We start from the raw sequence: 21848 nt of genomic DNA, 5'->3' as shown, positions 1-21848 counted from the left end.
TATAGAAAATAATAATTTAAAAGAGATTTTTTAATAATAAATAGGGTATAAAGGTTTGCTATAGGAGGTAAAGTTTTCTAGTTTAAACTCGACAAAAGTTACCTCTAAACTTGGAAATTTTTTGAAGAAATACTTTTTAGCATCTTATTCTCTCTCTCTTTCTCTCTTTTTTTTTTTCCTTACACATGAACGCGAAGAAAATGTGACAATCAACAGAAAACTTATAATAATGTCGCCTTAGGTAATGATGTTTGACCAAACAAGATTAGGATGTCCATTTGACACACACACACAGATACATACATACATATATACATATTTTTAAACTCGTACGTCGCACATGTATCTCATACTAATCAATATAAAAAACGCACATCTCATGCTAACCGTATAAATATTTTAAAATAATATAAATAATATTGTAGAATATATGTGCGAAGAGTTACAAAAAATTTAAAGGAAAAAATACAAGATCGAAATGACTTCAAGATTAGAAACGTGGAAGAATATCTTCATTTTTTGGTGGTGTAGAACACTGGTTGGGGAGAAATAAATATTTCTTTAATAGTATGCGTTTTATTTATTGATCACGCTCAACAACGCCTTATAAAAAGGACTAAGCGGTCGCTGCAAAAATAATCCGTTTCAAAAGTCCGGAGTCGAATCCCACAGGGAACTACCTATTTGCTACAACTTTTCAGTATCACTAATGATAAGATCAGACAATTTTCAGAGTTCAAGATTTGATTTGTGAATTGACAAAATTTACTTAACTAAGAAAAACTGACATTAAAAACTATCAACTAGCAAGAATGAGGTTGAATCAAGAATAAAAAGATCTAGGGTTTACGATTTTCTCAATTGCCGGATTAATTCCTGACACGTTAGCTATAATCTCGCCGCAACACTCTCTAAAGATGATGAGTTCTTGTTTATTGCAATTATCTCTCGGTCAATTACGATAATTTACTAGAAGTATTCTCTCGAACTACTCTAACTGACAATTCGTACAACTCATAAATATCACGCCAAAGCTTCGTTATCTCTAATCCCGCTTTTAAATTCAAGTAATTAAACCTAAAATCGACCAAAGACTGAATGCATACTCATATTTGTGGTTAGTGATATATGAAAATTAAGGATGTTGGTGCACCCGTGGCTTTCAGAGAAACTGTGTATTTTGTCCACAATGAAAAACTTTGTTGTACAATGTGGTTTTCTGGTATTTCTTTCATATAATTACAATTTTGTGTTCATGTTTAATTTTGATGGTTCGGTCTTTTACCAGATGAATTCGTAAAAGTGCGGGTTTCTCATCTTTCTTTCCAACTAAAGTAATCAATGAAGATAGCATATCTATTTGATTCTTCAAAAATGAAATTTGTCACATCGAAACAGTAAAACAAAGTAATCAATAAACAGCTTGGTTCTTCATGTTATGTGAACACATGAATGATAAATAAAGTAGTTGATCAATTGTAGTTTAAAGAGGATGTCACGACCCAAAAATCCCTCCGAAGGAGTCGTGATGGCATCTAGTCTCTAAACTAGGTAAGCCTAACATTAACTGAAATAACATTGATATTTATTAACTTAAAATGAAATTTCTCTAAATAATTTACCATTCCCAAAACCGGTAGTACAAGTCATAAGCTTTTCTAAGAGTAGTTATACAAAATAAATACATCACTGTTCCGAACAAAAGGAACATATGAAAATAAGTACAATTGAAGGTGACTCCGAGGACCGCGAAGGTTGCAGCAGGTTTACCCCAAGTCTCCACTGCAACGAACAGCTACTATTGATCAAATACCTGGATCTGTACACAAAATGTACAGAAGTGTAGTATCAGTACAACCGATCCCATGTGCTGGTAAGTGCCTCGCCTAACCTCGGCGAAGTAGTGACGAGGCTAGGACCAGACTACCAAATAAACCTGTGCAATATAGCGTGCAAAATAATAGAAAGCAGATAACAATGGTGCCAACAATGACCAACCAGTAATATAAATAGCAGGCAACATAAATGTTTCTCAACAAATAATAAATACAAGTGCAATCAATTAATCAAGTCCTTCAAATATAGATCTTTCGCCTATAAATCCTTCAAGTAATAATCTCTAAGATAATATGCTTTTCAATAAATATATTTTGAATATATTTCCTTTCGAGTAAAAGTCATCTTGTGACGCCTCATTTCAAAATCATAAATAATATTGGTCTCAGCCCACTTTCATATTTTCATGGCACCTCATGCCCACATATTTCTGTCTCATTTTTCACAACAATATCCTCATATTACTCAGTTCATAGGTTTCATAACCCAATACAATTAAGAATGCTCAAGGAGCCTCATTCACTTAACATAAAGTAGGGTACAACTCCCAACNGTCTCACATGGTACTTCAGGTGGTCGTGGCTCTCAGCCGCAGTCTTCTGACCAGCAGCTTTTCAGTTCACCATCAGCACCTATCAGCGCACCACCACTCCGTTATTCTCAGCAGCCGAGGGCTTGTTACACGTGTGGCGACACGAGACATATTTCCAGATATTGCCACCGAGCTTCTGACAGCTCTTAGCAGCAGGGTCCTCGTCCTATGATTCAGGCATCAGGTGATCCACAGGCCGCCCAGCCAGCTAGAGGCGGGGGTAGAGGCCATAAAGGTGGAGGTAGAGATCATAGAGGTGGAGCTCGGACCGCCAGAGGTAGAGGCCAGCCAGCAGCCGATCGTCCCAGAGATATAGTTCAGAGAGGTGGGGCCCAGCCCCGGTGTTATGCTCTTCCAGCCAGGCCAGAGGCTGAATCTTCAGATGCAGTTATTACAGGTACTATTCTGGTCTGTGATAGGGATGCTTCAGTGCTATTTGACCCTGGGTCTACGTATTCATATGTGTCGTCCTATTTTGCACCCTACCTGACTATGCCTAGTGATGCTTTGGGCATTCTTGTATATGTATCTACACCGGTGGGTGATTCTATAGTGGTCGACCGAGTTCATCGCTCTTGTGTGGTAGTGTTTGAGGGTCTTGAGACCCGTGTTGATTTATTGCTCTTAGACATGGTGGATTTCGACGTCATATTAGGGATGGATTGGTTGTCCCCGTATCATGCTATCTTGGATTGTCACGCCAAGACCGTGACCTTGGCTTTGCCAGATTTACCCCGATTGGAGTGGAAAGGGACCCCAGGTCATGCCACTCGCAGTGTTATCTCATATGTGAAGGCTCGACGCATGGTCGAGAAGGGGTGTCTAGCTTATCTGGCGTATGTTCGCGATTCCAGCTCAGAGGTTCCTTCTATTGATTCTGTTCCTATTGTTCGGGAGTTCCCCAAGGTTTTCCCTTCAGACCTGCCGGGTATGCCGCCCGACAGGGATATTGATTTCTGTATTGATCTGGCCCCAGGCACGCAGCCCATTTCTATTTTGCCGTATCGCATGGCCCCGCCAGAGTTGAAGGAGTTAAAGGACCAGTTGCAAGATTTGCTAGAGAAGGGTTTTATCAGGCCTAGTGTTTCTCCTTGGGGTGCGCCGGTGTTATTTGTGAAGAAAAAGGATGGATCGATGAGGATGTGCATTGATTACCGGCAATTGAACAAAGTGACGATAAAGAACAAGTATCCACTGCCGAGGATTGATGATTTGTTTGACCAGCTTCAGGGTGCAAAGGTGTTTTCAAAGATAGACTTGAGATCTGGCTACCATCCGCTGAGGATTAGGGCATCCGATGTCCCTAAGACATCATTCCGCACTCGGTACGGGCATTATGAGTTCCTGGTCATGTCTTTGGGTTGACCAATGCCCCAGCAGCATTCATGGAGTTGATGAACCGAGTGTTCAGGCCATATTTGGACATGTTTGTGATAGTCTTTATTGATGATATTTTGGTGTACTCCCGCAGCCAGGAGGAGCACGAGCAGCACCTTAGAGTGGTTCTTCAGACTCTGAAGGATAGTCAGTTATATGCTAAGTTCTCGAAGTGCGAGTTCTGGTTGAGTTCGGTTGCATTCCTGGGTCATGTTGTATCAGCAGAGGGTATTCAGGTGGACCCGAAGAAGATTGAGGCAGTCAAGAATTGGCCTCGACCAGCATCAGCTATAGAGATTCGGAGTTTCTTGGGGTTAGCAGGTTACTACCGCCGGTTCGTGGAGGGGTTTTTATCTATTGCAGCCCCGATGACCAGATTGACCCAGAAGGGTGCCCAGTTCAGATGGTCGGATGAGTGTGAGGCGAGCTTTCAGAAGCTCAAGACAGCTCTGACTACGGCACCGATATTGGTTTTGCCCACGGGCTCAGGGCCCTATACAGTGTATTGTGATGCTTCCCGTATTGGGCTTGGTGCAGTATTGATGCAGGATGGCAGAGTTATTGCTTATGCTTCGAGGCAGTTGAAGATCCACGTGAAGAATTATCCGGTTCATGATCTCGAGTTGGCAGCCATTGTTCATGCTCTGAAGATTTGGAGGCATTACCTATATGGTGTGACGTGTGAGGTGTACACGGATCACAAGAGTCTGCAATACTTGTTCAAGCAAAAGGAGTTGAACTTGAGGCAGCGGAGGTGGTTGGAGCTATTGAAGGACTATGATGTTACTATCTTGTATCACCCGGGGTAGGCCAATGTGGTGGCCGATGCGTTGAGTAGGAAGTCCGCCAGCATGGGTAGTCTTGCTTATATCCCGGTCAGCCAGAGACCGCTTGCTTTAGATATTCAGGCGTTGGCCAATCGATTGGTGAGATTAGATATTTCTGAGCCTAGCAGAGTGTTGGCTTGCACGGTCGCTCGTTCTTCTCTATTGGAGCGTATCCGTGATCGGCAGTTTGATGATCCCCATTTGTGTTTCCTGAGAGACACGGTGCAGCGTGGAGGTGCCACGAAGGTGACTTTAGATGATGATGGTGTTTTGAGATTGCAGGGTCGACTTTGTGTGCCCAATGTTGATGGGATTCGAGAGTTGATCTTAGCGGAGGCCCACAGTTCTCGGTATTCTATTCACCCGGTCGCCGCGAAGATGTATCAGGACTTGCGGCAGCATTATTGGTGGCGTAGGATGAAGAAGGATGTTGTTGCGTATGTGGCTCGGTGTTTGAACTGTCAGCAGGTCAAGTATGAGCATCAGAGGCCCGGTGGGTTGTTTCAGAGGATTGAGCTCCCCGAGTGGAAGTGGAAGAGGATTACCATGGATTTCGTTACTGGACTTCCGTTGACTCGGAAGAAGTTTGATGCTATTTGGGTCATTGTTGATAGGCTGACCAAGTCAGCGCATTTCATTCCAGTGGCAGTCTCCTATTCATCCGAGAGGTTAGCTGAGATTTATATCCGGGAGATTGTCCGCCTTCATGGTGTGCCGGTATCTATCATTTCGGACCGGGGTACGCAGTTTACCTCGCGCTTCTGGAGAGCAGTTCAGCAAGAGTTGGGCACCCAGGTTCAGTTGAGCACAGCATTCCATCCTCAGACGGACGGTCAGTCGGAGCGGACTATACAGATTTTGGAGGATATGCTCCGAGCTTGTGTCATTGATTTTGGAGGCTCGCGGGACCAGTTTTTGCCTTTAGCAGAGTTCGCCTACAATAACGGCTACCAGTCCAGCATTCAGATGGCCCCATATGAGGCGTTGTATGGTAGGCGATGTCGGTCTCCAGTCGGATGGTTTGAGCCGGGAGAGGCTCCGTTATTGGGTACAGACTTAGTTCAGGAGGCCTTTGATAAGGTCAAGATCATTTAGGAGAGGCTTCGTTCAGCTCAATCTAGGCAGAAGAGTTATGCATATCGTAAGGTCCGAGATGTAGCTTTCATGATCGGAGAGCGAGTATTGCTCCGGGTGTCGCCTATGAAGGGCGTGATGAGGTTCGGAAAGAAGGGCAAACTTTGCCCTAGGTACATTGGTCCGTTTGATATTCTTGATCGAGTAGGAGAGGTGGCTTATAGGCTTGCATTGCCACCTAGCTTATCAGCCGTGCATCCAGTTTTTCATGTGTCTATGCTTCGGAGGTATCACGGCGATCCTACCCATGTGTTAGACTTCAGCACTGTCCAGTTGGACAAGGATTTATCTTATGAGGAGGAGCCGCTAGCTATTCTAGACCGGCAGGTTCATCAGTTGAGATCTAGGAGTTTTCCCTCTGTTCGTGTTCAGTGGAGAGGTCAGACCCCTGAGGCCTCGACCTGGGAGTCCGAGTCTGATATGCGGAGCCGTTATCCACATCTGTTCCCCGACTCAGGTACTTCTTTCTTTTGTTCGTTCGAGGACGAACGGTTGTTTTAGAGGTGGAGGATGTGACGACCCAAAGGGTCATCACCTATTTCCTCATCCACTCCGTGTTTTCGAGGTCTTTAAAACCTCATTGTTACTTGCCTCGATTTGCGTGCGTAGTCCGAGCGTGTAGCCGGAAGGCTTAAATATGAATTATGTGTGAAAAATGATGAATTTTGATATTAATATGATTAAAGTTGACTTTGGTCAACATTTTGGGTAACCGGACCCGGACCCGAGATTGGACGGTCCCGGAAGGTCCGTAGAAAAATATGGGACTCGGGCATGTGCCCGGAGTCGAATTCCGATGTCTAGAGCCCGAGGAAAGAATTTTTCTGTGAAATTGTTTCTCTGAAATTATTAAGGAAAAAGGAAATGAAAATTGATTAAAAGACTGTGGTATCGGGCTCGTATTATGGTTCCGACGCCCGGTACAAGTCTTAAATATGTGTTGAGCGCTTTCTGTAAAATTTGGCCGAAATCGGACGTCATTTGACGTGTTTCGGACCCAAATATCTAAAGTTTGATGTTTATGAAGTTATAATGAAAAATGATGAATTTGGGGCTTGATTCAATAATTTTAATTGTTATTTTGGCGATTTGATTGCACGGATAAGTACGTAGGATGTTTTNAGAGGCGTATGTTTTTAAAAGTTTATGTATATATATGTATTATGCATTTCATGTCAGTAGCCCCCAGAGGCACTCAGATGTTACAGGTTGTATCTCCTCTATCTCTCTTTACATTACTGTTCTTATTTATGCTTTCCTGCCTTACATACTCGGTACTTTATTCGTACTGACGTCCCTTTTGCCTGGGGACGCTGCGTTTCATGCCCGCAAGTCCCGATAGACAGGTTGACATTCCTCCTAGTAGGCTATCAGCTCAGCGAAGGTGTTGGTGTACTCCACTTGCTCCGGAGTTGCCTATTTTGTCAGTATGCTTTGGATATGTATTGATTGGTATGGCGGGGCCCTGTCCCGACCTTTATGATTTTATGTACTCTTAGAGGCTTGTAGACAGATGTCAGGTGTATGGATACTTGTATGGCCTTGTCGGCCTATGTTTTGAGTTTACAAATGGTCATGTCGGCCTTATAAGCCCGTATGTCATATGTATAAGTTTGTATATCATGCTGAGTCATCATACGTTAAGTATTCCCTTATGTTTTATTCTTGTTATCTCATGAAGGGTTTTCTAGCTCATTTACCCATGATAGTATGATAAGAAAGATATGTTACGTTGGTACTCGGTTGAGTAAGGCACCGGGTGCCCGTCGCGGCCCTTCGGTTTGGGTCGTGACACAATTCCGGTTGGTCCGTATTATAATTTTAGACTTGGACGTATGGCCCGAATTGAATTCAGATGTCCCTAGGTTGATTTGAGTCGTTTTGCCTAAAGTTAGCAATTTAAATGTTTAGAAATTTCGTTGGTTTTACCGTAGGTTGACTTTATGAATATCGGGTTTGGATTTTTGTTTTGAGACTTGTTATACGTCCGTTTTTCTATTGGAAACTTGTCTACAAAATTTGGTGCAATTCGGAGTTGGTTTGACAAGATTCAACTGCTTAGTCGTGAATCTAGTTTTTCTTGAGTTTCCCTTTGAGATTTCATTTGTTTTGATATTCGATTTATATTTTTAGATATTATTTTGGTGAGTTTCGGACGCGTTGCAGATGAGTTTGGAAAGTTTGAGGACTGCTAATGCAATGTTGCTTTTGGTGTCTGATGCTGATATTGCAATTGTGAGCATGGATTGGGGGATGGGACTTCACGTTTGCGAAGAAGGAGTCGCATATGCGATGGATGGTGTGTCCGTATTTGCGGCTCTAGCATCCCAATTGCGATATAGTGTTGAGTTGCCAAGATGTTGGCCGCTTTTTCGAAGGAAGGTTGTTCGCATTTGCAGACAATTTATCGCATTTGCGACATCTGGGCTTCTGATACAAGGTTCGCTTTTGTGACCTTTGTTTCGCATTTGCGATATTCGCAATTGCGAACAAGAGTTCGACATTGCGACATCTGATTGTGACGACCCAAAGGGTCATCACCTATTTCCTCATCCACTCCGTACTTCCGAGGTCTTGAAAACCTCATTGTTACTTGCCTCGATTTGCGTGCGCAGTCCGGGCATGTAGCCGGAAGGCTTAAATATGAATTATGTGTGAAAAATTATGAATTTTGATATTAATATGATTAAAGTTGACTTTGGTCAATATTTTGGGTAAACGGACCAGAACCCGAGATTGGACGGTCCCGGAAGGTCCGTAGAAAATATGGGACTCGGGCATGTGCCCGGAGTCGAATTCCGATGTCTAGAGCCTGAGGAAAGAATTTTTCTGTGAAATTTTTTCTCTAAAATTATTAAGGAAAAAGGAAATGAAAATTGATTAAAAGACTGTGGTATCAGGCTCGTATTATGGTTCCGACGCCCGGTACAAGTCTTAAATATGTGTTAAGCGCTTTCTGTAAAATTTGGTCGAAATCGGACGTCATTTGACGTGTTTCGGACCCAAATATCTAAAGTTTGAAGTTTATGAAGTTATAATGAAAAATGATGAATTTGGGGCTTGATTCAATGATTTTGATGTTATTTTGGCGATTTGATCGCACGGATAAGTCCGTAGGATGTTTTTGAGGTTGTGTACATATTTGGTTTGGAGCCCCAAGGGCTCGGGTGAGTTTTGGATAGGCCACGGGGTGAAATTTTGGACTTAAGGAATTGCAGGTCTGCAGGTTTCGCATTTCCCAAACATTTTTCGCAATTACCAGGATTGTTCGCATTTCCCAAACTTTCTTCGCAATTCCCAGGTTCGCATTTCCCAAACATTTTTCGCAATTCCCATGTTCGCAATTCCCAAACCATTTTCGCAATTTCCAAGCTTGTTCGCATTTCCCAAACTTTCTTCGCAATTCCCATGTTCGCAATTCCCATACCATTTTCGCAATTCCCAAGCCTGTTCGCATTTCCCAAACTTTCTTCGCAATTCCCAAACCATTTTCGCAATTCCCAAGCCTGTTGGGTTCGCAATTGCGAACCCATGTTCGCATTTCCCACATCTGAGACCTGCAATTTTTCATACTTAGACGAATTTTAACCTCTTTTCTTCATTCTTTCAAAACCTAAACTCCATAGGCGATTTTCCATGAAACCTATCTTCTCCAAATCATTTGTAAGTCAATTTTTACTTAACTTCTTCAATCTTTAACATCATTAGACATGTTTTCATCTTAAAATCAAGGATTTCCATGGGTGAAAATGGGGATTTTGGGTAAAACTTAGGTTTTCTTAAAATTGGGGATTTGGACCTCCATTTGAGGTCCGATTTGAAAACAAAACATAGATATGAACTCGTGGGGGAATGGGTTACCGGATTTTGGTTCGAACCTCGGGTTTGACCACGTGGGCCCGGGGGCATTTTTGGAATTTTTCGGAAAAACTTAGGAAAATCATTTTTATGCATTCAAATTGATTTATATAGTGTTTATTAAAGTAATTGAACAATTTGTGATTAGATTCGAGCGAATTGGAGGTGGAACATCGAGGTAAAGCGATAGTTGAGGATTAAGTGGATTTCAAAGCTTTGAGGTAAGTGTTTGGTTTAACCCTAGCTTGAGGGAATAGGAGTTGAGTCTTGTTGCTAATTGCTATGTGATCGAGTACGATGTATAGGCATGGTGACGAGTATCTATACATTGGTGTCTAGCATGACCGTGAGTCCTTATAATGTGATTATCATGGCTTGGTTGTGAACTCCGTGTTTATTAGAGGATTTCTATATGTTGTGAATAACATGTGAACGGTGATATGATCAGTTGATCCTAGGAGCATTGGCTCGAATTGTGATACGAATATTGAAAGTATATGAAATGACTTGAATCTGTGGAGCGTTGGCTCAAGATGGTAGAGTGGATTATAAGATAAGAAAAGTAAGAAAGAGAAAGCGTTGTTGATTATTCCCTTGCCGGGACGTTTGGTTGAACTTGTTGGTTTCTTTCCCTTGCCGGGATTTTTGTCAAATATTTGCTTATTTTTTTTATGCCTCTTAATTGCCGCAACAAAGATATTGAGGATCAGGTTGCACGCCGCAACAATAATATGCGAGGATCGGGTTGCGCGCCGCAACAATGATACATGATAAATGATGTGGGTCGGGTTGCACGCCGCAACAGTGGTATTTGTGGATCGGGTTGCACGCCGCAACAATGGTAAATTGTGGACCGGGTTGCATGCCGCAATAGTTATTGATACCATGTGTTTATATTGAGTATTGTTTTCCTTGTTCATTGTGAATCTAAGCTGCTTTAGTTTGTTACTCGGAATTACTGTTACTATTGTTATCTCCCCACAGCATGTTTCCCCCTCCCATATTGCTAGTTGTTTGGTATTTTGTTTCCGTTGTATTTATAACTGCACAGGTTTATGTGGTGTCCGGTCTAGCCTCGTCACTGCTTCGCCGGGGTTAGGCTAGACACTTACCAGCACATGGGGTCGGTTGTGCTGATGCTACGCTTCTGTGCAATTTTGCACAGGTCCAGGTTCTGAGGAGCAGCAGCAGCATTAGCACGGGAGCAGGCTTTCATTATCACGAGACCGAGGTAGCCTTGCAGGCGTCCGCAGGCCCAGCGTCTCTTCTTTATGTTCTCTTTTAGACTGTTGCCTCCTTGTCTCGAGACAGACAGCTTCTATGTTTCTTTCAGACCTTTGTATTTAGTATATTCTTAGTTGTTCGTGAGTGATGTGACACCAAATCTTGGGTAGAGGCTATTATTAACTGTTCCGCGTTTTGATCCAGATTTGTAAATCAGGCTTCCGCTATTATTCTTAGTAAATTTCATGTTCTATATTGATGCTATAAATTGTTAAAATAATTGTTTAGCGATGAAAAGGTAAATAAGTTGGCTTGCCTAGCTACCACGAGTAGGCGCCATCACGATCCCGATGGTGGAAAATCCGGGTCGTGACATGTATTCACACCATGTATTCATGAATACAATGTAATAATAGGTCTCTTCAGTTGTTTAATAATGAAAAGCTGCTAATTTAACGGGATACACTCCGAATATGACTCACCTAAATCAATTATAACATAAAACATTATTAATCCACTTAATGAGAAGATTTATCAGACGCTAAATACAAAAAAATAGAGCATTCTTTAGAGTTTCAGTCCCTCTTTTTTTTCCCTAATACAGTTCAAGTTTTTTCTTTCTGACATTGTTCGACGTATTCAAGTTTATTTTTGTATTCACAATATTTTATTTATTCCTAATACATGGTATTATTGCTTTATTGAGTATATTTCATTGGTTGTATTCATTGATTTTCTATTTGTATTGAGAGTATTTTACTGTATTTTTATTGTATTATTGTTTTAAATACATCTGGATACAGTAAGGTTGAAAATACAAATGAATACAGTTAGATTGAATGCATAACTAATTGATGAATAACATTAAAATGATAGAACTAACAATGTATTTAAAACTTTTGTTGTATGAACTCAAATACATATAAGTACATCTAAATATAACAGTCAAAAATCACTGTACAAAATAAAAATCAGTGTAAGTTTTATCGAATACATATAAATGCATCTAAATACAAGAAGAGAAAATCACCGTATAAATATGTATGCCTTACCGAATACATATAAATACATCTGAATACAAGAAAAGAAAACCACTGTACAAACTAAAAATCAATGTATGCGGACCCGAATACATATAAATACATCTACAATTAGGATCATTGCATATTTTTGTTCTCCATTCGACTTCAATGGTTGCTGATGAACCTACAAATACATTTCAATTGTTATATGTGAATGGTTTAACCCATTTCCCCAAAACCTAATCCTAATCTCACTAGCCGCTGCCACCTTTTCCTCTGTCTTTTCCTCTTCCATGTCAACATTTAAAATCAATTTAGCTATGAACAGACCATGTCCGCTCCACTTTGGGAAAAGATACAACTCATATCAGAAACTTTAATCAAGACTTGAAACTCATGTTAACAGAGATGAAATCCAGCAAATCTACTCTAGGGTTTGAGAACAATCTAGAGAGAGAACCTGCAAATAAAGGAGAATCGTGGTTCAACAATGGGAAAGACAATGGCGCTGTGAGAGAAAAATCGTGTAGAGTGAAATAAGATACTATCCAGTGATTTTGGGAGAGAATAAACTGAAAGAATGAGAGAAAAAAATATTAGATAGCGTATTTAATGGCTTAACAGTAGGAAGTAACCATAAATATAAATTTTGCTATAAAAATTAAAAGATAGCTATAAAAAATAATAATTTAAAAGGTTTTTTTTTAATAATAAATAGGATATAAAGATTTGCTATAGGAAATAAAGTTTCCTAGTTTAAACTCGACAAAAGTTACCTCTAAACTTGAGAAATTTTTGAAGAAATACTTTTTATAGCATCTTATTCTCTCTTTTTTTTTTCCTTACACATGAACGCGAAGAAAAGGTGACAACAGAAAACTTATAATAATATCGCCTTAGGTGATGATGTTTGACCAAACAAGATTAGGATGTCCATTTGACACACACATACATTCATACATGTACACATACATACATGCATATATACATACATACATACATACATACATATTTTTGAACTCGTACGACGCACATGTATCTCATGCTAATCAATATAAACAACGTACATCTTGTGCTAATCGTATAAATATTTTGAATAATATAAATAATATTATAAAATATATGTGCGAAGAGTTAAAAAATATTTAAAGGGAAAAATACAAGATCGAAATGACTTCAGATTAGAAATGTGGAAGAATATCTTCATTTTTTGGTGGTGCAGAACGCTGGTTGGGGAGAAATAGATATTTCTTTAATAGTATGTATTTTATTTATTGATCACACTCATTAATACCTTATAAAAAGGACTAAGCGGTCGCTGCAAAAATACTCCGTTTCAAGAGTCCGGAGTCGAATCCCACAGGGAACTAACCTATTTGCTACAACTTTTTAGTATCACTAATGATAAGCTCAGACAACTTTCAGAGTTCAAGATTTGAATTGTGAATTGACAAAATTTACTTAACTAAGAAAAACTGACAGTTAAAACTATCAACTAGCAAGAATGAGGTTGAATCAAGGATAAAAAGATCTAGGGTTTACGATTTTCCCAATTGCCGGATTAATTCCTGATTTACGTTAGCTATAATCTCGCCGCAACACTCTCTAAAGATGATGAGTTCTTGTTTATCGCAATTATCTCTCGGTCAATTACGATAGTTTACTAGAAGTATTCTCTCGAACTACTCTAACTGACAATTTGTACAACTCATAAATATCGCGCCAAAGCTTCGTTATCTCTAGTCCCGCTTTTAAATTCAAGTAATTAATCTCTTAACTTACTTGAAAGCGGCGTTTTCGTCCTACCCATGTTTTTGTACGTAAAAGTAAGTCATAAGTGAATTGATATAAGATCGGAAATAAGAGGTTACATCCCGCATTTTCGTCCGTTAAAGTTTCGTCGTAAGTTAATCGACGTAAGTTCGGGAATGAGATTATTTTGAGGCTATAACTATTATGCTATTTCAAACAAGTGATAAGTAAATTCGTGAAGGTGATAGGGTAAGCGAGTCGAAGAAAATGAGTTTCGTCTAAGTTTGACATTTTGAGATAAAATACGGTCCGAGCTATAATACCCGATATTTATGGACTAGTGCCATGCAAGGTAGTCATATTCACTAAGTGACGGATGAAGCTTCAGCAAATTATATGAGATTATATCTTGTAATAGCAGTGTGAGATACAATTCTAAGAGAGCACGGTACAATCTATCTTAAGAATATCATACGGATTTTTTCCTACTTCGATCCGTCATTATGTGTTTAGTCACAATTGAGGTGCGTTAGAGAGAATGTTAAGAGAATCGACTCAGGTATGTTAAGGCTATCCCTTCTTTCCTTTTGGCATGATCTATACGACACAAACGAAATGAGCAAATGCACAAGTTCCATAAATGACTCTATTCATAAAAGTATTAGAGGTGCCTATGTTCTTGAATTCCCATGTGTCTTATTATTACATCTTCTGTTCATGGGTCTCAGAAAAATACGTAAGTTGAAAAAAGTTTACTTCATGATATAAATCAGAGGCATAATGGTCTTATGACGTTCCGAGAGATTTTATTGACGTACTTCTCATGCATTGCATTCATTTATACATGTACATTGACCCATGACCAGATGACGTTATATACGCATATATATATGTATATTATATGTATATGGGATATGGGAAAAGGTTACAGCGTTATATACGCACCACCACCTGATCAGCTGGTATACGTTGATGATTTTTCCCACACTAGCCAAGATGATATGATGGGATGCCCTCAGAGGCTTGATGATGTTATGAATACATGTACCTATGCACGACATGATCTTCATATGCATATGCATGACACTATAAGTATTTCATGATTTACAGAGTTATGCAGACTTACAGGTTGAGTCATTTACTCCATGTTTCTTCTATGTCTTTTATATAATTATTTATGTGCCTTACATACTTGGTACATTATTCGTACTGACGTCCTTTTATTGGGGACGTTGCATTCATGGTTGCAGGTATAGACAATCAGTTTGAAGAACCCTCATAGTAGACGAGGTTAGCATTCAGTGAAGGATCGGTAAGACTCCACCTCATTCGGACTGCAACGGAGTCTATGAATTATCGTGTCAGAATTTTGCTACAGACTTATGGGTAGGCCGGTACCTTATCCTATTTGATGTCAAATACTCATAGAGGCTTTGTAGACAGAGGTTCATTTTGTACAGTATGTCAGAGGACTTGACGGCCCATATGTATTCATGTTTTAAGAAAGATGGTTCACTGATACAGTGCTTTCCCACCTATAGTTATTCATTACGAGTTGTGGCCATGTTGGCCCAGTTACCAATGGTAGTATGATAAGAAAGATATGTTGAGTAAGGTACGGGTGCCCGTCGTGACCCTTCAGTTTGGGTCGTTACAAATCTAATCAAGTGTTCTCTCTAAAGCAACACAAGATAACTAGACACAATTAATCAAGGTCCCTTCAATTAACCACAAGAAATATATAGTTGAAGAATTAAAGAGTAAAAACGGCTCAATTATATCAAAACGCAATCAAGAATTCATCCAACAATTGGTTCCATCAACACTAGATGACGGGTTTAGCTACTCATAACTGTGTAAATAATCATAGTAATATCTAAAAGCATTAAACTACAAATTAAAGAAAAGCGGAGAGAAAAGCTCGAGTGATTCGTGCTTCAATGTGTTCTGTAGCCTCTTGCCTCTCTAATGATGTCTCCCCCTTCAAAAACTAACTTTAAAAGACATTTATAGGGTTGGGGCCAAAGTCTACACATCCAAAAATAATGAGGAAATAAAGGCTTGGATAGCAACATCGGCGGAGGGCATTGTCAGATGCACCAACATTACTCCGCGAGGCACTGTCAGAGGCGTCGATATTTCTGCACGAGGCACTGTCAGAGGTGCCAACGATAGTGACTTGGACAAGGCCTTGCACTATCTATGGCCATTATTCCTTGCACATCTTCTTTTATTGCTAGCTCTGAGGTACCATTTCGTGCAACTTTTATCCACTTTATGTCCAAGCATTCCTACATGTGAAATAAGCTCTATTAAGCTCAATTGTCGCACAATTTAGCATCCAAACAATAGAGGGTAATAACGTCATAATATATGGAATTATAGCACGACATCAACACCCCACACTTAAATGTTTCTCGCCTCGAGTCAACCAACCAAACACTTCCTCTTCAAGGACCCAACAAGACACACATTTACATCACACTACACCTATGACCATGGTTGATAGTAACAATTAAGCTCTAGCATATGCAGTCAAAATACACTTCCCATACTCATGACCAATTTCAAAACATCCAATCCAGGAACAACATGATAAAACAATCCTAGCATCGAAACTAACTCAATGTCACAATGCACCGGAGGCTTGAATACTTAATCTAACAGAGAGGTCTATTAATGTTACCTATCCTTTGTGAAGCCATATGCCCTCACAATAAAACAAAGTAAGCAGTCCACACATCCAAATCACATGATCGAATATGTTTTATGGACTCACACATATGGAAAAAAATCACTCACTCTCAAAGAAGTCACATGCACGCAAAAGGCACCATATGCTTTTCCATTATGTAAACCTCTACTAATGTAGGCCCGCTCGGTCCGAAATTAACTAGGACTTTATTATGGATGTATGTGGACTAATGGATGGGTAGGATATATTTAGGATATAATGGCTAACCCTCCTAAGCACTTTAACACATCACGTATTTAACTTTAAGCGTAAAATTCCTTCAATCTACTTCAACCATCACAAAATAGCTCACCCCAGAATATTTTCCTTCTTCTTTACACGCTGCTTCAAATCACATCCACTAGCAAAATAAGAACTTTATTTATTCATTTTTTTTCCTTCTTTTTTTTACCTTGCCCTAGTGGATTTTTATTTAAAGTAAAAGTATACATTTCTTCCTTCTATTGGTTCCAATCAAATCCTACCCTAAGTTTACTCATTAATTCTTTCTAGCTCTCTCTTTACAAAGCAAGTGCTTTAAGAGGTCTAAGGATTGAACAACAACAACAACAACAACAACAACAACAACCACCCAATAGAATCCCACTAGTGAGGTCTGGGGAGGGTAGAATGTACGCATACCTTACCCCTACCCCGAAGGGATAAAAAGGCTATTTCCGGAAGACCCTCGGCTCAGAGACAATAGATCCGTAACCACAACAGAAACCAGAAAAATAGTATCAGCATCGTAAAATACAAAAATAAATAGAAAGGCCAAAATGTGAAAGACAATAACAACAACAACAAATCAAAAAATAAAAAAAATAAAAAAATAAAAAGAATAATGAAACACAACAAAAATCGCTAGAAGTCCTAGACAAAACACTATGAGACTAGCCGGTGCAGCGCAGAGAAACGCTCGACTACCTTCTAACCTACAACCCTAATGCTCGACCTTCACACCTTCCTATCAAAGGCCATGTCCTCGAAACTTTGAAGATGCGCCATGTCCTACTTGATCACCTCACCCCGGTACTTCTTAGGCCGCCCTTTACCTCTTCTCGTAACTGCCAGAACCAAACACTTACACTTCCTAACCGGAGCATTTGGGCTCCTCCTCTGCACACGCCCGGACCACCTAAGCCTCGCTTCATGCATCTTGTCATCCACGGGAGCCACACCCACCCTCTCCCAAATAACTTCATTCCTAATATTATCCATCTGAGTGTGCCCACACATCTATCTCAACATCCTTATTTCTGCTACATTCCTTTTCTGGATATGTGAAATCTTGACTGGCCAACACTCAAGTCTAAGGATCAAAATGATTCAATTAAGAATAAACGGGAATAGGCTTATAATGCGGGTGCCAAAAGAAAGTCTTTGTTACAACCCATATTTTCGTACGTGAAACTACGCCATAAGTAAATTGATGAAAGCTCGGAAATGAGATGTTACATTCCGCATTTTCGTACGTTAAAGTTTCATCGTAAGTTAATCGACGTAAGTTCGGGAATGATATTACTTTGGGATTATAAGTATTACGCTTTTTCAAACAAGTGATAAGTAATTTCGTGAAGGTGAGAGGGTAAGAAAATCTAACAAAGTGAGTTTCGTCGAAGTTTGGCAATTTAGGGATAAAATACGGTCCAAGCTATAATACCTCGTATTTATGGACTAGTGCCGTACAAGGTACCACACGACCGTGATTATAAGGTGTATAAAGTGTGTTAAAAGTGAGTAGTATTTTGAGTAACTTGAGATAATTCTTAATTATGTGGGTAATTGATTAATTATTGGTTTAATGGGAGATTAACCATGTAATTAAGGATTTGTGGATAATTAATAGGTGGGGACAAATCCCCCCACGTGGCAGCAAGTGGAGAAAGTTCTAATAGTGACTCTTGACTAGGAAATTAATTAGAAGGACACATGGACAACACTCCTAGCCATTCCTTGCAAACACGTAGGAGGCAAAATTATATGTCTTACACTTATCTTCAATTGATATCAAAAATCATTTGGAGGGGATTTGATAATTCAAATAAGACTCCATATTGTAATAGCAAGGGGGTTATTGGTTTAGCAGAGGAATTCATACGAAATTATACTGTGTAATCGCAACGGAATTTTGTGATTCTAAGAGAGCACAATACTATTTTTCTCAAGAATATCATACGGATTCTTCCCTACTTCGATCCGCCATTATGTGATTTGTCGCAATTGACATGTGTTAGAGGGATTTTCAAGAGAATCGGCTCAGGTATGCTAAGACTATCCCTTCTTTCCTTTTGGAATGATCCATACGATACAACGAAACGAGCAAATGCATAACTTCCATAAATGACTCTATTCATAGAAATAGTAGAGATGCCTATGTTCTTGATTCCCCATGTATCCTATTATCCTATTATCTGTTCATGGGTATCAGAAATTACGTAAGTTGATAAAGATTATTGCATGATATTAATCAAAGGCATAATGGTCTTATGACACTCCGAAAGATTTTATAGACGTACTTCTCATGCATTGTATTCATTTATACATGTACATTGACCCATGACCAGATGGCGTTAAATACGCGTATATATGTATGTATATGTGTATGGTATATGGGAAAAGGTTACAACGTTATATATGTACCACCACCTCATCAGCTGGTATACATTGATGATTTGCCCACAGTGGCTGAGATGATATGATGGGATGCCCTCAAAAGCTTGATGATATTATGAACGCATATAACCATGCATGGTATGACATTTATACGCATATGCATGACATTATAATATTAATTGATTCACAGAGCTATAAAGATATACATGTTGAGTCTCTTACTCCATGTTTCTCTCATGTCTATTGTTTATTGATTTTCATTCCTTACATACTCGGTACATTATTTGTACTGACGTCCCTTTGCTTGAGGACGCTGCGTTTCATGCCCGCATGTCCCGATAGACAGGTTGAGAGTCCTCCAAGTAGGCTGTCAGCTCAGCGGAAGATGTTGGTGCTCTCCATTTGCTCTTGAGTTGCTTATTTGGTTAGTACGATTTAGACATGTATTGATTGGTATGTCGAGGCCCTGTCCCAGCCTTATGATGTTTATGTATTCTTAGAGGCTTGTAGACATATGTTATGTATATAAAAGATTGTATGGTCTTGTCGGCCTATGTTTAGTGTACGAGTGATTATTTTGGCCTTATAGGCCCGTACGTCATATGTATAAGTCAGTATATCAGGTTGGGTCATTTTACGTCGAGTGTTCTCTCATGTTTTATTCTTGTTACTTCATACGACCCTTATGGCTCATTTACCCATGTTGATGTAATGAGAAAGATACGTTACGTTGGTACTCGGTTGAGTAAGGGCATCGGGTACCCGTCGCGGCCGATCGGTTTGGGTCGTGACAAAAGTGGTATCAGAGCAGTTCTGTCCTAAGGAGTCCATATGCCATGTCTAGTAGAGTCTTGTATATGGGTGTGTCGTGCACCACACTTATAAGCAGGAGGCTACAGGGCATTTAGGACTGTCACTCTTTCTTCTTACTCTTGATCTTGTGGTAGAGCTCAGTTGTAAGAATTTGAACTCCTAAATTCTATTTATTCATAATACGTTGATACCTACATAGAAAGACAATTTGTAAGAGGTTTCATGTGGCCGTGGAAGAGTTGAGTCAGAGGAAGTCGATTTTCCATGATGCTTATGATGAGTAAATGTAAGGTCTTTAGTAGATCATGTGTGTACTAAGACGTGTAAGCCTTTTGATAAGGAGTCTTAAGGTAGGAATATCTATCCACCCCTACGGTATAAAGCAATGAAAGATTCATAAGGTAGATACAATTTTCAACAAGTAAAAGATGCAAGGTGAAGAAGGGTACGAAGCACCCAGTTAATGAAGAATATCAGTATTTACAATTCAAGTAGAGAAATATAAGCATTTTGAGCTACCTTCAATTGTAACAGAGGTATGTACAATTAGTCACTTCCATCTCAGTTATGCCCTATGGGAGCTAACAAATATGGTTTAAAAGAAGAGCGGGATATCAGGACCCGGCTGGGGTTAGTGTAACCCAAAATGATGGATGGATTGTTTGCATTAGTTGACATTTTCGAAGGATATTACAAACGTGGTAATAATTCTCCTTGTGAGACACCCAGATGGTGTATTCTAGAATAATACAGCTATATATGAATAGTAAAGTGTTGAATTTTTTTTACATAGACAGGCACTTGAATCCTGGAAGGGATAAATGTTACCTTCGTATGGCTCCCGTCCCCAGTAGAGCGAGAATGTTAGATAATCCGAAGATCCAGTGGATGTGGCAAAAGGGAGCTAAAATCAAAAGAATGTTTTGCTGATGTTTTCAAAATAAAGTGATAGATAGAATATTAGCTGGGAAATAAGAAGAGAGATAACGAGTAAGATTTAATACATAGATGACAACGGTAGATAAAAAAATGATTGTATTGCAGAGTCTATAGCTAGGTGAAGGAAAAGACGAGAGATGATAGGCCTTGAGACAACAAAAGAGTATAGGGCACAAAGTCATATCCTCGTGTCGAGAAATAAGTTCGTGACTCCAACGCGACTACCAGGAGAAAATGTTAGACCCTAGAGAGATAGAAATCAGTATGGGCTGGTGAACAAGATAAACTAAACATGAATTAGGGACTGGTGATTTGATAATAGTCAGCATCATGAGAATTTCAGATTGCATTCCAGCGATAATAGAATGGACAACAGAAGAAGATTCATGAGAAATTTAGAGAATGGTCATTCAGGAAGACGCTTCCCTAAAGCAAGCAATGTAAGCAAAGTTAAGCTTAAGGGACTGTATGTGTCAGTTACACTAAGTGTCACCATCGTGAGTAAGGAATTTTGTTATCCTTGGTACAGAAGGATTACCGCAAGGCAAGTAAGGGTCATTGATGATGTGAAAGGACGCCAAAGATGAAGAGCTAAAACATCTATAGGTAGGTCGTCGTAGCTCCAACTCTTAGTACTCCCCTAAAGGGGGGGAATATGGAGTGAGGTGACATTAAGTCAGAATTAAGTGGTTCTAGTAATTATGGAATGGTAAAGTAAGAATGCGATAAAAAATGAAAAAGGGATGAGATTGCACTTATTCAAAGTCTATAGATATGCTACGATTCCAGAACATTATGCAAACACGACATCAAGGAGAGGAAGTAAGGTGAGATGTTATTGATAGATAAGAAGCCAGTGCGGGACATAAGTTAAGACTAAGGAAATGACCCAAGAAAGATTACGCGGAATATTGATATGTGAATGAGCCGACGAGTAGTTAGCAGTTGATTCAGGAAGAGCCTAGTTATGGCTTGACAAAAGGATGCATACAAATCAATAGATCGTGCAAGATAAACATAGTAAACCCCAATATACTGAATTCAGCCTTGTAGTAATGTCATTATAATACATGAGAAATATTCAGATAGGAATTGGGCTAGTTAAAGGTACCATATGAGTGTTA

The sequence above is a fragment of the Nicotiana attenuata genome, chromosome 12, assembly GCF_001879085.1.
Source record: "Nicotiana attenuata strain UT chromosome 12, NIATTr2, whole genome shotgun sequence".
Taxonomy (NCBI): Eukaryota; Viridiplantae; Streptophyta; class Magnoliopsida; order Solanales; family Solanaceae; genus Nicotiana; species Nicotiana attenuata.
This window is presented reverse-complemented; position numbering follows the sequence as displayed.